Source organism: Hoplias malabaricus, chromosome 7 (genome assembly GCF_029633855.1).
Source record: "Hoplias malabaricus isolate fHopMal1 chromosome 7, fHopMal1.hap1, whole genome shotgun sequence".
In the NCBI taxonomy this organism is placed as follows: Eukaryota; Metazoa; Chordata; class Actinopteri; order Characiformes; family Erythrinidae; genus Hoplias; species Hoplias malabaricus.
In genome coordinates this window covers 3,167,317-3,183,470 of record NC_089806.1, presented here as the reverse complement: position 1 = coordinate 3,183,470, position 16,154 = coordinate 3,167,317, and the positions used below count along the sequence as shown (strand labels likewise).

Genomic DNA, 16,154 nt, shown 5'->3' with positions numbered 1-16,154 from the left:
GGCCAGAAATGGAGATCAAACCCACACCCATACCCTAACAGCCTAAAACATCAGGAATATCAGTCGAAGCGGTGAGATTGCAACTTGCCTGGAGCTTCAATATTAAGAGTAACATTTTATACAAAATCTTTATTCAATTATCTGTTAACATCGTCATGAAATCTCTACCAGGAGAGAGTCTGAAGAGCACTGTTTTATAGGTGAATGTTTCAAAAGTTAATATCAAAAATGACTTTATCTCCTGTATGATGGTTTGTGAGTACACCCACGTGATGCGCTTCATTAATTTGGGACAAGATCTCCATGTGTTAAGTTCAGATATTTGGAAGAGGAATAAGAGACATATTGGCAGAGATGCAGGCTGGAAACCACACAGTTTCATTCGCTGTCATTAGCTTACCCAGTCCCAAGTTTATTGAAGATTCAAAGTGGTTTAAAGTCATAGCTTCACACCTTTACAACAGCTCCAGTGGCGCAATCGGTTAGCGCGCGGTACTTATACAGCAGTACAGGTGAAGCCATGCCGAGGTTGTGAGTTCGAGCCTCACCTGGAGCAAACCTTTGGCTATTTTATGACACATGTCATTCAGTGACCAACTGAGGTTTTGCAAAGTGTGGCTCACCCCCAATGTGAGCTGAAATGAGAAGCATTAAGGGTTAAACTGCTGATATGATGTACTAGAGGTTCATACGGACTGAGAGGAGATTCCGGTTCAAAAGGTAAATAGAGCTGATTTGTGACCTGTTGAGTATTAGCTCCCTTAGTATTCTATACTGCAGCGTTAGGTCATAAAACACAAAGAACTGACATAAAGGGTAAATGGAATAATTTTATGACTGTATGTTCTGTAAACTATAAACATTTAATAAATCCTATGGAGCTTAGGGGCACATTTGCTTAGACTTTGGAATAAACTGTTATTGAGTAGTATCCTGTACAAGGAGTCTGTAAGCAGTACATTAAATTATCAGATGTGACTGGTGATTACTGAGCTTGAGTCAAGTTTTCACCTCATAATCTCCATCAGGAGGAGAGTCATTTGGGGACTGATTCAAAGAAGAATGAGGGACATGAAGATTTGGTCTAAACAGCAGCCAAAGTAAGACTTGTGCAGAAATATAACTATGATGACAGTAGACCAGAAAACATGACATGAATCCAGGTAACGAATCGGCATATTAAAGGCAGTCGGTGGAATTAGCAAGGGTAGCTGGTATAAGCATGAGGGAGGGTCAAATGAAGCAGGCAGATGCAGTATGAGAAGGGCAGTCACAAACCTCAGAGGAAAGTGTGGATCAGCCTGAGGTAGAGCAAGAGACACGGCAAGAGAGGCATCTGAAACAGAGATGGAGGGAAATGTTTGGGTTGATTGACGAAAGGGAGAGACAGGGAAGAATGGTTGATGGAAGGGTACGTTGGATGAATGAGAGAGAGATAGTTATCATTGAGCAAACGGAAGGCGTGATGGGGGGACGTCTGATGATGGAAGAAAACTTTGGAAAACCATCTAGAAGATGAGGACAATACCACCTGACATTCCAGCTAATGCCATGATACCACAGAACGTATTCGTAGTCGGCAGGATTCGAACCTGCGCGGGAAGAACCCAATGGATTTCGAGTCCATCGCCTTAACCACTCGGCCACGACTACAACAAGTCTTAAGGTTGAACCCAAGAGTTTGAAATAGCACATCTCAGCTACAACTTTTCAACTATGATCACCAGGGCATACCACAAGAGACAGTTGACAATCCGGCCAGAAATGGAGATCAAACCCACACCCATACCCTAACAGCCTAAAACATCAGGAATATCAGTCGAAGCGGTGAGATTGCAACTTGCCTGGAGCTTCAATATTAAGAGTAACATTTTATACAAAATCTTTATTCAATTATCTGTTAACATCGTCATGAAATCTCTACCAGGAGAGAGTCTGAAGAGCACTGTTTTATAGGTGAATGTTTCAAAAGTTAATATCAAAAATGACTTTATCTCCTGTATGATGGTTTGTGAGTACACCCACGTGATGCGCTTCATTATTTTGGGACAAGATCTCCATGTGTTAAGTTCAGATATTTGGAAGAGGAATAAGAGACATATTGGCAGAGATGCAGGCTGGAAACCACACAGTTTCATTCGCTGTCATTAGCTTACCCAGTCCCAAGTTTATTGAAGATTCAAAGTGGTTTAAAGTCATAGCTTCACACCTTTACAAAAGCTCCAGTGGCGCAATCGGTTAGCGCGCGGTACTTATACAGCAGTACAGGTGAAGCCATGCCGAGGTTGTGAGTTCGAGCCTCACCTGGAGCAAACCTTTGGCTATTTTATGACACATGTCATTCAGTGACCAACTGAGGTTTTGCAAAGTGTGGCTCACCCCCAATGTGAGCTGAAATGAGAAGGGTTAAGGGTTAAACTGCTGATATGATGTACTAGAGGTTCATACGGACTGAGAGGAGATTCCGGTTCAAAAGGTAAATAGAGCTGATTTGTGACCTGTTGAGTATTAGCTCCCTTAGTATTCTATACTGCAGCGTTAGGTCATAAAACACAAAGAACTGACATAAAGGGTAAATGGAATAATTTTATGACTGTATGTTCTGTAAACTATAAACATTTAATAAATCCTATGGAGCTTAGGGGCACATTTGCTTAGACTTTGGAATAAACTGTTATTGAGTAGTATCCTGTACAAGGAGTCTGTAAGCAGTACATTAAATTATCAGATGTGACTGGTGATTACTGAGCTTGAGTCAAGTTTTCACCCCATAATCTCCATCAGGAGGAGAGTCATTTGGGGACTGATTCAAAGAAGAATGAGGGACATGAAGATTTGGTCTAAACAGCAGCCAAAGTAAGACTTGTGCAGAAATATAACTATGATGACAGTAGACCAGAAAACATGACATGAATCCAGGTAACGAATCGGCATATTAAAGGCAGTCGGTGGAATTAGCAAGGGTAGCTGGTATAAGCATGAGGGAGGGTCAAATGAAGCAGGCAGATGCAGTATGAGAAGGGCAGTCACAAACCTCAGAGGAAAGTGTGGATCAGCCTGAGGTAGAGCAAGAGACACGGCAAGAGAGGCATCTGAAACAGAGATGGAGGGAAATGTTTGGGTTGATTGACGAAAGGGAGAGACAGGGAAGAATGGTTGATGGAAGGGTACGTTGGATGAATGAGAGAGAGATAGTTATCATTGAGCAAACGGAAGGCGTGATGGGGGGACGTCTGATGATGGAAGAAAACTTTGGAAAACCATCTAGAAGATGAGGACAATACCACCTGACATTCCAGCTAATGCCATGATACCACAGAACGTATTCGCAGTCGGCAGGATTCGAACCTGCGCGGGAAGAACCCAATGGATTTCGAGTCCATCGCCTTAACCACTCGGCCACGACTACAACAAGTCTTAAGGTTGAACCCAAGAGTTTGAAATAGCACATCTCAGCTACAACTTTTCAACTATGATCACCAGGGCATACCACAAGAGACAGTTGACAATCCGGCCAGAAATGGAGATCAAACCCACACCCATACCCTAACAGCCTAAAACATCAGGAATATCAGTCGAAGCGGTGAGATTGCAACTTGCCTGGAGCTTCAATATTAAGAATAACATTTTATACAAAATCTTTATTCAATTATCTGTTAACATCGTCATGAAATCTCTACCAGGAGAGAGTCTGAAGAGCACTGTTTTATAGGTGAATGTTTCAAAAGTTAATATCAAAAATGACTTTATCTCCTGTATGATGGTTTGTGAGTACACCCACGTGATGCGCTTCATTATTTTGGGACAAGATCTCCATGTGTTAAGTTCAGATATTTGGAAGAGGAATAAGAGACATATTGGCAGAGATGCAGGCTGGAAACCACACAGTTTCATTCGCTGTCATTAGCTTACCCAGTCCCAAGTTTATTGAAGATTCAAAGTGGTTTAAAGTCATAGCTTCACACTTTTACAACAGCTCCAGTGGCGCAATCGGTTAGCGCGCGGTACTTATACAGTAGTACAGGTGAAGCCATGCCGAGGTTGTGAGTTCGAGCCTCACCTGGAGCAAACCTTTGGCTATTTTATGACACATGTCATTCAGTGACCGACTGAGGTTTTGCAAAGTGTGGCTCACCCCCAATGTGAGCTGAAATGAGAAGCGTTAAGGGTTAAACTGCTGATATGATGTACTAGAGGTTCATACGGACTGAGAGGAGATTCCGGTTCAAAAGGTAAATAGAGCTGATTTGTGACCTGTTGAGTATTAGCTCCCTTAGTATTCTATACTGCAGCGTTAGGTCATAAAACACAAAGAACTGACATAAAGGGTAAATGGAATAATTTTATGACTGTATGTTCTGTAAACTATAAACATTTAATAAATCCTATGGAGCTTAGGGGCACATTTGCTTAGACTTTGGAATAAACTGTTATTGAGTAGTATCCTGTACAAGGAGTCTGTAAGCAGTACATTAAATTATCAGATGTGACTGGTGATTACTGAGCTTGAGTCAAGTTTTCACCCCATAATCTCCATCAGGAGGAGAGTCATTTGGGGACTGATTCAAAGAAGAATGAGGGACATGAAGATTTGGTCTAAACAGCAGCCAAAGTAAGACTTGTGCAGAAATATAACTATGATGACAGTAGACCAGAAAACATGACATGAATCCAGGTAACGAATCGGCATATTAAAGGCAGTCGGTGGAATTAGCAAGGGTAGCTGGTATAAGCATGAGGGAGGGTCAAATGAAGCAGGCAGATGCAGTATGAGAAGGGCAGTCACAAACCTCAGAGGAAAGTGTGGATCAGCCTGAGGTAGAGCAAGAGACACGGCAAGAGAGGCATCTGAAACAGAGATGGAGGGAAATGTTTGGGTTGATTGACGAAAGGGAGAGACAGGGAAGAATGGTTGATGGAAGGGAACGTTGGATGAATGAGAGAGAGATAGTTATCATTGAGCAAACGGAAGGCGTGATGGGGGGACGTCTGATGATGGAAGAAAACTTTGGAAAACCATCTAGAAGATGAGGACAATACCACCTGACATTCCAGCTAATGCCATGATACCACAGAACGTATTCGTAGTCGGCAGGATTCGAACCTGCGCGGGAAGAACCCAATGGATTTCGAGTCCATCGCCTTAACCACTCGGCCACGACTACAACAAGTCTTAAGGTTGAACCCAAGAGTTTGAAATAGCACATCTCAGCTACAACTTTTCAACTATGATCACCAGGGCATACCACAAGAGACAGTTGACAATCCGGCCAGAAATGGAGATCAAACCCACACCCATACCCTAACAGCCTAAAACATCAGGAATATCAGTCGAAGCGGTGAGATTGCAACTTGCCTGGAGCTTCAATATTAAGAGTAACATTTTATACAAAATCTTTATTCAATTATCTGTTAACATCGTCATGAAATCTCTACCAGGAGAGAGTCTGAAGAGCACTGTTTTATAGGTGAATGTTTCAAAAGTTAATATCAAAAATGACTTTATCTCCTGTATGATGGTTTGTGAGTACACCCACGTGATGCGCTTCATTATTTTGGGACAAGATCTCCATGTGTTAAGTTCAGATATTTGGAAGAGGAATAAGAGACATATTGGCAGAGATGCAGGCTGGAAACCACACAGTTTCATTCGCTGTCATTAGCTTACCCAGTCCCAAGTTTATTGAAGATTCAAAGTGGTTTAAAGTCATAGCTTCACACCTTTACAACAGCTCCAGTGGCGCAATCGGTTAGCGCGCGGTACTTATACAGCAGTACAGGTGAAGCCATGCCGAGGTTGTGAGTTCGAGCCTCACCTGGAGCAAACCTTTGGCTATTTTATGACACATGTCATTCAGTGACCAACTGAGGTTTTGCAAAGTGTGGCTCACCCCCAATGTGAGCTGAAATGAGAAGCGTTAAGGGTTAAACTGCTGATATGATGTACTAGAGGTTCATACGGACTGAGAGGAGATTCCGGTTCAAAAGGTAAATAGAGCTGATTTGTGACCTGTTGAGTATTAGCTCCCTTAGTATTCTATACTGCAGCGTTAGGTCATAAAACACAAAGAACTGACATAAAGGGTAAATGGAATAATTTTATGACTGTATGTTCTGTAAACTATAAACATTTAATAAATCCTATGTAGCTTAGGGGCACATTTGCTTAGACTTTGGAATAAACTGTTATTGAGTAGTATCCTGTACAAGGAGTCTGTAAGCAGTACATTAAATTATCAGATGTGACTGGTGATTACTGAGCTTGAGTCAAGTTTTCACCCCATAATCTCCATCAGGAGGAGAGTCATTTGGGGACTGATTCAAAAGAAGAATGAGGGACATGAAGATTTGGTCTAAACAGCAGCCAAAGTAAGACTTGTGCAGAAATATAACTATGATGACAGTAGACCAGAAAACATGACATGAATCCAGGTAACGAATCGGCATACTAAAGGCAGTCGGTGGAATTAGCAAGGGTAGCTGGTATAAGCATGAGGGAGGGTCAAATGAAGCAGGAAGATGCAGTATGAGAAGGGCAGTCACAAACCTCAGAGGAACGTGTGGATCGGCCTGAGGTAGAGCAAGAGACACGGCAAGAGAGGCATCTGAAACAGAGATGGAGGGAAATGTTTGGGTTGATTGACGAAAGGGAGAGACAGGGAAGAATGGTTGATGGAAGGGTACGTTGGATGAATGAGAGAGAGATAGTTATCATTGAGCAAATGGAAGGCGTGATGGGGGGACGTCTGATGATGGAAGAAAACTTTGGAAAACCATCTAGAAGATGAGGACAATACCACCTGACATTCCAGCTAATGCCATGATACCACAGAACATATTCGTAGTCGGCAGGATTCGAACCTGCGCGGGAAGAACCCAATGGATTTCGAGTCCATCGGCTTAACCACTCGGCCACGACTACAACAAGTCTTAAGGTTGAACCCAAGAGTTTGAAATAGCACATCTCAGCTACAACTTTTCAACTATGATCACCAGGGCATACCACAAGAGACAGTTGACAATCCGGCCAGAAATGGAGATCAAACCCACACCCATACCCTAACAGCCTAAAACATCAGGAATATCAGTCGAAGCGGTGAGATTGCAACTTGCCTGGAGCTTCAATATTAAGAGTAACATTTTATACAAAATCTTTATTCAATTATCTGTTAACATCGTCATGAAATCTCTACCAGGAGAGAGTCTGAAGAGCACTGTTTTATAGGTGAATGTTTCAAAAGTTAATATCAAAAATGACTTTATCTCCTGTATGATGGTTTGTGAGTACACCCACGTGATGCGCTTCATTATTTTGGGACAAGATCTCCATGTGTTAAGTTCAGATATTTGGAAGAGGAATAAGAGACATATTGGCAGAGATGCAGGCTGGAAACCACACAGTTTCATTCGCTGTCATTAGCTTACCCAGTCCCAAGTTTATTGAAGATTCAAAGTGGTTTAAAGTCATAGCTTCACACCTTTACAACAGCTCCAGTGGCGCAATCGGTTAGCGCACGGTACTTATACAGCAGTACAGGTGAAGCCATGCCGAGGTTGTGAGTTCGAGCCTCACCTGGAGCAAACCTTTGGCTATTTTATGACACATGTCATTCAGTGACCAACTGAGGTTTTGCAAAGTGGGGCTCACCCCCAATGTGAGCTGAAATGAGAAGCGTTAAGGGTTAAACTGCTGATATGATGTACTAGAGGTTCATACGGACTGAGAGGAGATTCCGGTTCAAAAGGTAAATAGAGCTGATTTGTGACCTGTTGAGTATTAGCTCCCTTAGTATTCTATACTGCAGCGTTAGGTCATAAAACACAAAGAACTGACATAAAGGGTAAATGGAATAATTTTATGACTGTATGTTCTGTAAACTATAAACATTTAATAAATCCTATGGAGCTTAGGGGCACATTTGCTTAGACTTTGGAATAAACTGTTATTGAGTAGTATCCTGTACAAGGAGTCTGTAAGCAGTACATTAAATTATCAGATGTGACTGGTGATTACTGAGCTTGAGTCAAGTTTTCACCCCATAATCTCCATCAGGAGGAGAGTCATTTGGGGACTGATTCAAAGAAGAATGAGGGACATGAAGATTTGGTCTAAACAGCAGCCAAAGTAAGACTTGTGCAGAAATATAACTATGATGACAGTAGACCAGAAAACATGACATGAATCCAGGTAACGAATCGGCATATTAAAGGCAGTCGGTGGAATTAGCAAGGGTAGCTGGTATAAGCATGAGGGAGGGTCAAATGAAGCAGGCAGATGCAGTATGAGAAGGGCAGTCACAAACCTCAGAGGAAAGTGTGGATCAGCCTGAGGTAGAGCAAGAGACACGGCAAGAGAGGCATCTGAAACAGAGATGGAGGGAAATGTTTGGGTTGATTGACGAAAGGGAGAGACAGGGAAGAATGGTTGATGGAAGGGTACGTTGGATGAATGAGAGAGAGATAGTTATCATTGAGCAAACGGAAGGCGTGATGGGGGGACGTCTGATGATGGAAGAAAACTTTGGAAAACCATCTAGAAGATGAGGACAATACCACCTGACATTCCAGCTAATGCCATGATACCACAGAACGTATTCGCAGTCGGCAGGATTCGAACCTGCGCGGGAAGAACCCAATGGATTTCGAGTCCATCGCCTTAACCACTCGGCCACGACTACAACAAGTCTTAAGGTTGAACCCAAGAGTTTGAAATAGCACATCTCAGCTACAACTTTTCAACTATGATCACCAGGGCATACCACAAGAGACAGTTGACAATCCGGCCAGAAATGGAGATCAAACCCACACCCATACCCTAACAGCCTAAAACATCAGGAATATCAGTCGAAGCGGTGAGATTGCAACTTGCCTGGAGCTTCAATATTAAGAGTAACATTTTATACAAAATCTTTATTCAATTATCTGTTAACATCGTCATGAAATCTCTACCAGGAGAGAGTCTGAAGAGCACTGTTTTATAGGTGAATGTTTCAAAAGTTAATATCAAAAATGACTTTATCTCCTGTATGATGGTTTGTGAGTACACCCACGTGATGCGCTTCATTATTTTGGGACAAGATCTCCATGTGTTAAGTTCAGATATTTGGAAGAGGAATAAGAGACATATTGGCAGAGATGCAGGCTGGAAACCACACAGTTTCATTCGCTGTCATTAGCTTACCCAGTCCCAAGTTTATTGAAGATTCAAAGTGGTTTAAAGTCATAGCTTCACACCTTTACAACAGCTCCAGTGGCGCAATCGGTTAGCGCGCGGTACTTATACAGCAGTACAGGTGAAGCCATGCCGAGGTTGTGAGTTCGAGCCTCACCTGGAGCAAACCTTTGGCTATTTTATGACACATGTCATTCAGTGACCGACTGAGGTTTTGCAAAGTGTGGCTCACCCCCAATGTGAGCTGAAATGAGAAGCGTTAAGGGTTAAACTGCTGATATGATGTACTAGAGGTTCATACGGACTGAGAGGAGATTCCGGTTCAAAAGGTAAATAGAGCTGATTTGTGACCTGTTGAGTATTAGCTCCCTTAGTATTCTATACTGCAGCGTTAGGTCATAAAACACAAAGAACTGACATAAAGGGTAAATGGAATAATTTTATGACTGTATGTTCTGTAAACTATAAACATTTAATAAATCCTATGGAGCTTAGGGGCACATTTGCTTAGACTTTGGAATAAACTGTTATTGAGTAGTATCCTGTACAAGGAGTCTGTAAGCAGTACATTAAATTATCAGATGTGACTGGTGATTACTGAGCTTGAGTCAAGTTTTCACCCCATAATCTCCATCAGGAGGAGAGTCATTTGGGGACTGATTCAAAGAAGAATGAGGGACATGAAGATTTGGTCTAAACAGCAGCCAAAGTAAGACTTGTGCAGAAATATAACTATGATGACAGTAGACCAGAAAACATGACATGAATCCAGGTAACGAATCGGCATATTAAAGGCAGTCGGTGGAATTAGCAAGGGTAGCTGGTATAAGCATGAGGGAGGGTCAAATGAAGCAGGCAGATGCAGTATGAGAAGGGCAGTCACAAACCTCAGAGGAAAGTGTGGATCAGCCTGAGGTAGAGCAAGAGACACGGCAAGAGAGGCATCTGAAACAGAGATGGAGGGAAATGTTTGGGTTGATTGACGAAAGGGAGAGACAGGGAAGAATGGTTGATGGAAGGGAACGTTGGATGAATGAGAGAGAGATAGTTATCATTGAGCAAACGGAAGGCGTGATGGGGGGACGTCTGATGATGGAAGAAAACTTTGGAAAACCATCTAGAAGATGAGGACAATACCACCTGACATTCCAGCTAATGCCATGATACCACAGAACGTATTCGTAGTCGGCAGGATTCGAACCTGCGCGGGAAGAACCCAATGGATTTCGAGTCCATCGCCTTAACCACTCGGCCACGACTACAACAAGTCTTAAGGTTGAACCCAAGAGTTTGAAATAGCACATCTCAGCTACAACTTTTCAACTATGATCACCAGGGCATACCACAAGAGACAGTTGACAATCCGGCCAGAAATGGAGATCAAACCCACACCCATACCCTAACAGCCTAAAACATCAGGAATATCAGTCGAAGCGGTGAGATTGCAACTTGCCTGGAGCTTCAATATTAAGAGTAACATTTTATACAAAATCTTTATTCAATTATCTGTTAACATCGTCATGAAATCTCTACCAGGAGAGAGTCTGAAGAGCACTGTTTTATAGGTGAATGTTTCAAAAGTTAATATCAAAAATGACTTTATCTCCTGTATGATGGTTTGTGAGTACACCCACGTGATGCGCTTCATTATTTTGGGACAAGATCTCCATGTGTTAAGTTCAGATATTTGGAAGAGGAATAAGAGACATATTGGCAGAGATGCAGGCTGGAAACCACACAGTTTCATTCGCTGTCATTAGCTTACCCAGTCCCAAGTTTATTGAAGATTCAAAGTGGTTTAAAGTCATAGCTTCACACCTTTACAACAGCTCCAGTGGTGCAATCGGTTAGCGCGCGGTACTTATACAGCAGTACAGGTGAAGCCATGCCGAGGTTGTGAGTTCGAGCCTCACCTGGAGCAAACCTTTGGCTATTTTATGACACATGTCATTCAGTGACCGACTGAGGTTTTGCAAAGTGTGGCTCACCCCCAATGTGAGCTGAAATGAGAAGCGTTAAGGGTTAAACTGCTGATATGATGTACTAGAGGTTCATACGGACTGAGAGGAGATTCCGGTTCAAAAGGTAAATAGAGCTGATTTGTGACCTGTTGAGTATGAGCTCCCTTAGTATTCTATACTGCAGCGTTAGGTCATAAAACACAAAGAACTGACATAAAGGGTAAATGGAATAATTTTATGACTGTATGTTCTGTAAACTATAAACATTTAATAAATCCTATGGAGCTTAGGGGCACATTTGCTTAGACTTTGGAATAAACTGTTATTGAGTAGTATCCTGTACAAGGAGTCTGTAAGCAGTACATTAAATTATCAGATGTGACTGGTGATTACTGAGCTTGAGTCAAGTTTTCACCCCATAATCTCCATCAGGAGGAGAGTCATTTGGGGACTGATTCAAAGAAGAATGAGGGACATGAAGATTTGGTCTAAACAGCAGCCAAAGTAAGACTTGTGCAGAAATATAACTATGATGACAGTAGACCAGAAAACATGACATGAATCCAGGTAACGAATCGGCATACTAAAGGCAGTCGGTGGAATTAGCAAGGGTAGCTGGTATAAGCATGAGGGAGGGTCAAATGAAGCAGGAAGATGCAGTATGAGAAGGGCAGTCACAAACCTCAGAGGAACGTGTGGATCGGCCTGAGGTAGAGCAAGAGACACGGCAAGAGAGGCATCTGAAACAGAGATGGAGGGAAATGTTTGGGTTGATTGACGAAAGGGAGAGACAGGGAAGAATGGTTGATGGAAGGGTACGTTGGATGAATGAGAGAGAGATAGTTATCATTGAGCAAACGGAAGGCGTGATGGGGGGACGTCTGATGATGGAAGAAAACTTTGGAAAACCATCTAGAAGATGAGGACAATACCACCTGACATTCCAGCTAATGCCATGATACCACAGAACATATTCGTAGTCGGCAGGATTCGAACCTGCGCGGGAAGAACCCAATGGATTTCGAGTCCATCGCCTTAACCACTCGGCCACGACTACAACAAGTCTTAAGGTTGAACCCAAGAGTTTGAAATAGCACATCTCAGCTACAACTTTTCAACTATGATCACCAGGGCATACCACAAGAGACAGTTGACAATCCGGCCAGAAATGGAGATCAAACCCACACCCATACCCTAACAGCCTAAAACATCAGGAATATCAGTCGAAGCGGTGAGATTGCAACTTGCCTGGAGCTTCAATATTAAGAGTAACATTTTATACAAAATCTTTATTCAATTATCTGTTAACATCGTCATGAAATCTCTACCAGGAGAGAGTCTGAAGAGCACTGTTTTATAGGTGAATGTTTCAAAAGTTAATATCAAAAATGACTTTATCTCCTGTATGATGGTTTGTGAGTACACCCACGTGATGCGCTTCATTATTTTGGGACAAGATCTCCATGTGTTAAGTTCAGATATTTGGAAGAGGAATAAGAGACATATTGGCAGAGATGCAGGCTGGAAACCACACAGTTTCATTCGCTGTCATTAGCTTACCCAGTCCCAAGTTTATTGAAGATTCAAAGTGGTTTAAAGTCATAGCTTCACACCTTTACAACAGCTCCAGTGGCGCAATCGGTTAGCGCACGGTACTTATACAGCAGTACAGGTGAAGCCATGCCGAGGTTGTGAGTTCGAGCCTCACCTGGAGCAAACCTTTGGCTATTTTATGACACATGTCATTCAGTGACCAACTGAGGTTTTGCAAAGTGTGGCTCACCCCCAATGTGAGCTGAAATGAGAAGCGTTAAGGGTTAAACTGCTGATATGATGTACTAGAGGTTCATACGGACTGAGAGGAGATTCCGGTTCAAAAGGTAAATAGAGCTGATTTGTGACCTGTTGAGTATTAGCTCCCTTAGTATTCTATACTGCAGCGTTAGGTCATAAAACACAAAGAACTGACATAAAGGGTAAATGGAATAATTTTATGACTGTATGTTCTGTAAACTATAAACATTTAATAAATCCTATGGAGCTTAGGGGCACATTTGCTTAGACTTTGGAATAAACTGTTATTGAGTAGTATCCTGTACAAGGAGTCTGTAAGCAGTACATTAAATTATCAGATGTGACTGGTGATTACTGAGCTTGAGTCAAGTTTTCACCCCATAATCTCCATCAGGAGGAGAGTCATTTGGGGACTGATTCAAAGAAGAATGAGGGACATGAAGATTTGGTCTAAACAGCAGCCAAAGTAAGACTTGTGCAGAAATATAACTATGATGACAGTAGACCAGAAAACATGACATGAATCCAGGTAACGAATCGGCATACTAAAGGCAGTCGGTGGAATTAGCAAGGGTAGCTGGTATAAGCATGAGGGAGGGTCAAATGAAGCAGGAAGATGCAGTATGAGAAGGGCAGTCACAAACCTCAGAGGAACGTGTGGATCGGCCTGAGGTAGAGCAAGAGACACGGCAAGAGAGGCATCTGAAACAGAGATGGAGGGAAATGTTTGGGTTGATTGACGAAAGGGAGAGACAGGGAAGAATGGTTGATGGAAGGGTACGTTGGATGAATGAGAGAGAGATAGTTATCATTGAGCAAACGGAAGGCGTGATGGGGGGACGTCTGATGATGGAAGAAAACTTTGGAAAACCATCTAGAAGATGAGGACAATACCACCTGACATTCCAGCTAATGCCATGATACCACAGAACGTATTCGTAGTCGGCAGGATTCGAACCTGCGCGGGAAGAACCCAATGGATTTCGAGTCCATCGCCTTAACCACTCGGCCACGACTACAACGAGTTTTAAGGTTGAACCCAAGAGTTTGAAATAGCACATCTCAGCTACAACTTTTCAACTATGATCACCAGGGCATACCACAAGAGACAGTTGACAATCCGGCCAGAAATGGAGATCAAACCCACACCCATACCCTAACAGCCTAAAACATCAGGAATATCAGTCGAAGCGGTGAGATTGCAACTTGCCTGGAGCTTCAATATTAAGAGTAACATTTTATACAAAATCTTTATTCAATTATCTGTTAACATCGTCATGAAATCTCTACCAGGAGAGAGTCTGAAGAGCACTGTTTTATAGGTGAATGTTTCAAAAGTTAATATCAAAAATGACTTTATCTCCTGTATGATGGTTTGTGAGTACACCCACGTGATGCGCTTCATTATTTTGGGACAAGATCTCCATGTGTTAAGTTCAGATATTTGGAAGAGGAATAAGAGACATATTGGCAGAGATGCAGGCTGGAAACCACACAGTTTCATTCGCTGTCATTAGCTTACCCAGTCCCAAGTTTATTGAAGATTCAAAGTGGTTTAAAGTCATAGCTTCACACCTTTACAAAAGCTCCAGTGGCGCAATCGGTTAGTGCGCGGTACTTATACAGCAGTACAGGTGAAGCCATGCCGAGGTTGTGAGTTCGAGCCTCACCTGGAGCAAACCTTTGGCTATTTTATGACACATGTCATTCAGTGACCAACTGAGGTTTTGCAAAGTGTGGCTCACCCCCAATGTGAGCTGAAATGAGAAGCGTTAAGGGTTAAACTGCTGATATGATGTACTAGAGGTTCATACGGACTGAGAGGAGATTCCGGTTCAAAAGGTAAATAGAGCTGATTTGTGACCTGTTGAGTATTAGCTCCCTTAGTATTCTATACTGCAGCGTTAGGTCATAAAACACAAAGAACTGACATAAAGGGTAAATGGAATAATTTTATGACTGTATGTTCTGTAAACTATAAACATTTAATAAATCCTATGGAGCTTAGGGGCACATTTGCTTAGACTTTGGAATAAACTGTTATTGAGTAGTATCCTGTACAAGGAGTCTGTAAGCAGTACATTAAATTATCAGATGTGACTGGTGATTACTGAGCTTGAGTCAAGTTTTCACCCCATAATCTCCATCAGGAGGAGAGTCATTTGGGGACTGATTCAAAGAAGAATGAGGGACATGAAGATTTGGTCTAAACAGCAGCCAAAGTAAGACTTGTGCAGAAATATAACTATGATGACAGTAGACCAGAAAACATGACATGAATCCAGGTAACGAATCGGCATATTAAAGGCAGTCGGTGGAATTAGCAAGGGTAGCTGGTATAAGCATGAGGGAGGGTCAAATGAAGCAGGCAGATGCAGTATGAGAAGGGCAGTCACAAACCTCAGAGGAAAGTGTGGATCAGCCTGAGGTAGAGCAAGAGACACGGCAAGAGAGGCATCTGAAACAGAGATGGAGGGAAATGTTTGGGTTGATTGACGAAAGGGAGAGACAGGGAAGAATGGTTGATGGAAGGGTACGTTGGATGAATGAGAGAGAGATAGTTATCATTGAGCAAACGGAAGGCGTGATGGGGGGACGTCTGATGATGGAAGAAAACTTTGGAAAACCATCTAGAAGATGAGGACAATACCACCTGACATTCCAGCTAATGCCATGATACCACAGAACGTATTCGTAGTCGGCAGGATTCGAACCTGCGCGGGAAGAACCCAATGGATTTCGAGTCCATCGCCTTAACCACTCGGCCACGACTACAACAAGTCTTAAGGTTGAACCCAAGAGTTTGAAATAGCACATCTCAGCTACAACTTTTCAACTATGATCACCAGGGCATACCACAAGAGACAGTTGACAATCCGGCCAGAAATGGAGATCAAACCCACACCCATACCCTAACAGCCTAAAACATCAGGAATATCAGTCGAAGCGGTGAGATTGCAACTTGCCTGGAGCTTCAATATTAAGAGTAACATTTTATACAAAATCTTTATTCAATTATCTGTTAACATCGTCATGAAATCTCTACCAGGAGAGAGTCTGAAGAGCACTGTTTTATAGGTGAATGTTTCAAAAGTTAATATCAAAAATGACTTTATCTCCTGTATGATGGTTTGTGAGTACACCCACGTGATGCGCTTCATTATTTTGGGACAAGATCTCCATGTGTTAAGTTCAGATATTTGGAAGAGGAATAAGAGACATATTGG

The 16,154-nt window shown here is 42.4% G+C and overlaps 18 non-coding genes across 18 annotated transcripts; 9 read left to right on the top strand and 9 right to left on the bottom strand.

Moving 5' to 3' along the window:
- The first annotated feature begins 463 nt into the window (after positions 1-463).
- Positions 464-556, top strand: trnai-uau (transfer RNA isoleucine (anticodon UAU)). The gene is given in 2 exon segments: positions 464-501; positions 521-556. It is a non-coding gene; the product is annotated as a tRNA-Ile (tRNA).
- Positions 557-1,571: 1,015 nt separating this feature from the next.
- trnas-cga (transfer RNA serine (anticodon CGA)) lies at positions 1,572-1,653 on the bottom strand. Its single transcript has one exon. It is a non-coding gene; the product is annotated as a tRNA-Ser (tRNA).
- Positions 1,654-2,219: 566 nt separating this feature from the next.
- trnai-uau (transfer RNA isoleucine (anticodon UAU)) lies at positions 2,220-2,312 on the top strand. Its single transcript is given in 2 exon segments — positions 2,220-2,257; positions 2,277-2,312. It is a non-coding gene; the product is annotated as a tRNA-Ile (tRNA).
- Positions 2,313-3,327: 1,015 nt separating this feature from the next.
- On the bottom strand, positions 3,328-3,409 carry trnas-cga (transfer RNA serine (anticodon CGA)). Its single transcript has one exon. It is a non-coding gene; the product is annotated as a tRNA-Ser (tRNA).
- Positions 3,410-3,975: 566 nt separating this feature from the next.
- On the top strand, positions 3,976-4,068 carry trnai-uau (transfer RNA isoleucine (anticodon UAU)). Its single transcript is given in 2 exon segments — positions 3,976-4,013; positions 4,033-4,068. It is a non-coding gene; the product is annotated as a tRNA-Ile (tRNA).
- Positions 4,069-5,083: 1,015 nt separating this feature from the next.
- Positions 5,084-5,165, bottom strand: trnas-cga (transfer RNA serine (anticodon CGA)). Its single transcript has one exon. It is a non-coding gene; the product is annotated as a tRNA-Ser (tRNA).
- Positions 5,166-5,731: 566 nt separating this feature from the next.
- trnai-uau (transfer RNA isoleucine (anticodon UAU)) lies at positions 5,732-5,824 on the top strand. The gene is given in 2 exon segments: positions 5,732-5,769; positions 5,789-5,824. It is a non-coding gene; the product is annotated as a tRNA-Ile (tRNA).
- Positions 5,825-6,840: 1,016 nt separating this feature from the next.
- trnas-cga (transfer RNA serine (anticodon CGA)) lies at positions 6,841-6,922 on the bottom strand. Its single transcript has one exon. It is a non-coding gene; the product is annotated as a tRNA-Ser (tRNA).
- Positions 6,923-7,488: 566 nt separating this feature from the next.
- trnai-uau (transfer RNA isoleucine (anticodon UAU)) lies at positions 7,489-7,581 on the top strand. Its single transcript is given in 2 exon segments — positions 7,489-7,526; positions 7,546-7,581. It is a non-coding gene; the product is annotated as a tRNA-Ile (tRNA).
- Positions 7,582-8,596: 1,015 nt separating this feature from the next.
- Positions 8,597-8,678, bottom strand: trnas-cga (transfer RNA serine (anticodon CGA)). The gene has a single exon. It is a non-coding gene; the product is annotated as a tRNA-Ser (tRNA).
- Positions 8,679-9,244: 566 nt separating this feature from the next.
- trnai-uau (transfer RNA isoleucine (anticodon UAU)) lies at positions 9,245-9,337 on the top strand. Its single transcript is given in 2 exon segments — positions 9,245-9,282; positions 9,302-9,337. It is a non-coding gene; the product is annotated as a tRNA-Ile (tRNA).
- A 1,015-nt stretch (positions 9,338-10,352) lies between these two features.
- On the bottom strand, positions 10,353-10,434 carry trnas-cga (transfer RNA serine (anticodon CGA)). The gene has a single exon. It is a non-coding gene; the product is annotated as a tRNA-Ser (tRNA).
- Positions 10,435-11,000: 566 nt separating this feature from the next.
- Positions 11,001-11,093, top strand: trnai-uau (transfer RNA isoleucine (anticodon UAU)). Its single transcript is given in 2 exon segments — positions 11,001-11,038; positions 11,058-11,093. It is a non-coding gene; the product is annotated as a tRNA-Ile (tRNA).
- Positions 11,094-12,108: 1,015 nt separating this feature from the next.
- On the bottom strand, positions 12,109-12,190 carry trnas-cga (transfer RNA serine (anticodon CGA)). The gene has a single exon. It is a non-coding gene; the product is annotated as a tRNA-Ser (tRNA).
- Positions 12,191-12,756: 566 nt separating this feature from the next.
- On the top strand, positions 12,757-12,849 carry trnai-uau (transfer RNA isoleucine (anticodon UAU)). The gene is given in 2 exon segments: positions 12,757-12,794; positions 12,814-12,849. It is a non-coding gene; the product is annotated as a tRNA-Ile (tRNA).
- Positions 12,850-13,864: 1,015 nt separating this feature from the next.
- trnas-cga (transfer RNA serine (anticodon CGA)) lies at positions 13,865-13,946 on the bottom strand. The gene has a single exon. It is a non-coding gene; the product is annotated as a tRNA-Ser (tRNA).
- A 566-nt stretch (positions 13,947-14,512) lies between these two features.
- On the top strand, positions 14,513-14,605 carry trnai-uau (transfer RNA isoleucine (anticodon UAU)). The gene is given in 2 exon segments: positions 14,513-14,550; positions 14,570-14,605. It is a non-coding gene; the product is annotated as a tRNA-Ile (tRNA).
- A 1,015-nt stretch (positions 14,606-15,620) lies between these two features.
- Positions 15,621-15,702, bottom strand: trnas-cga (transfer RNA serine (anticodon CGA)). The gene has a single exon. It is a non-coding gene; the product is annotated as a tRNA-Ser (tRNA).
- Between the last annotated feature and the right edge of the window lie 452 nt (positions 15,703-16,154).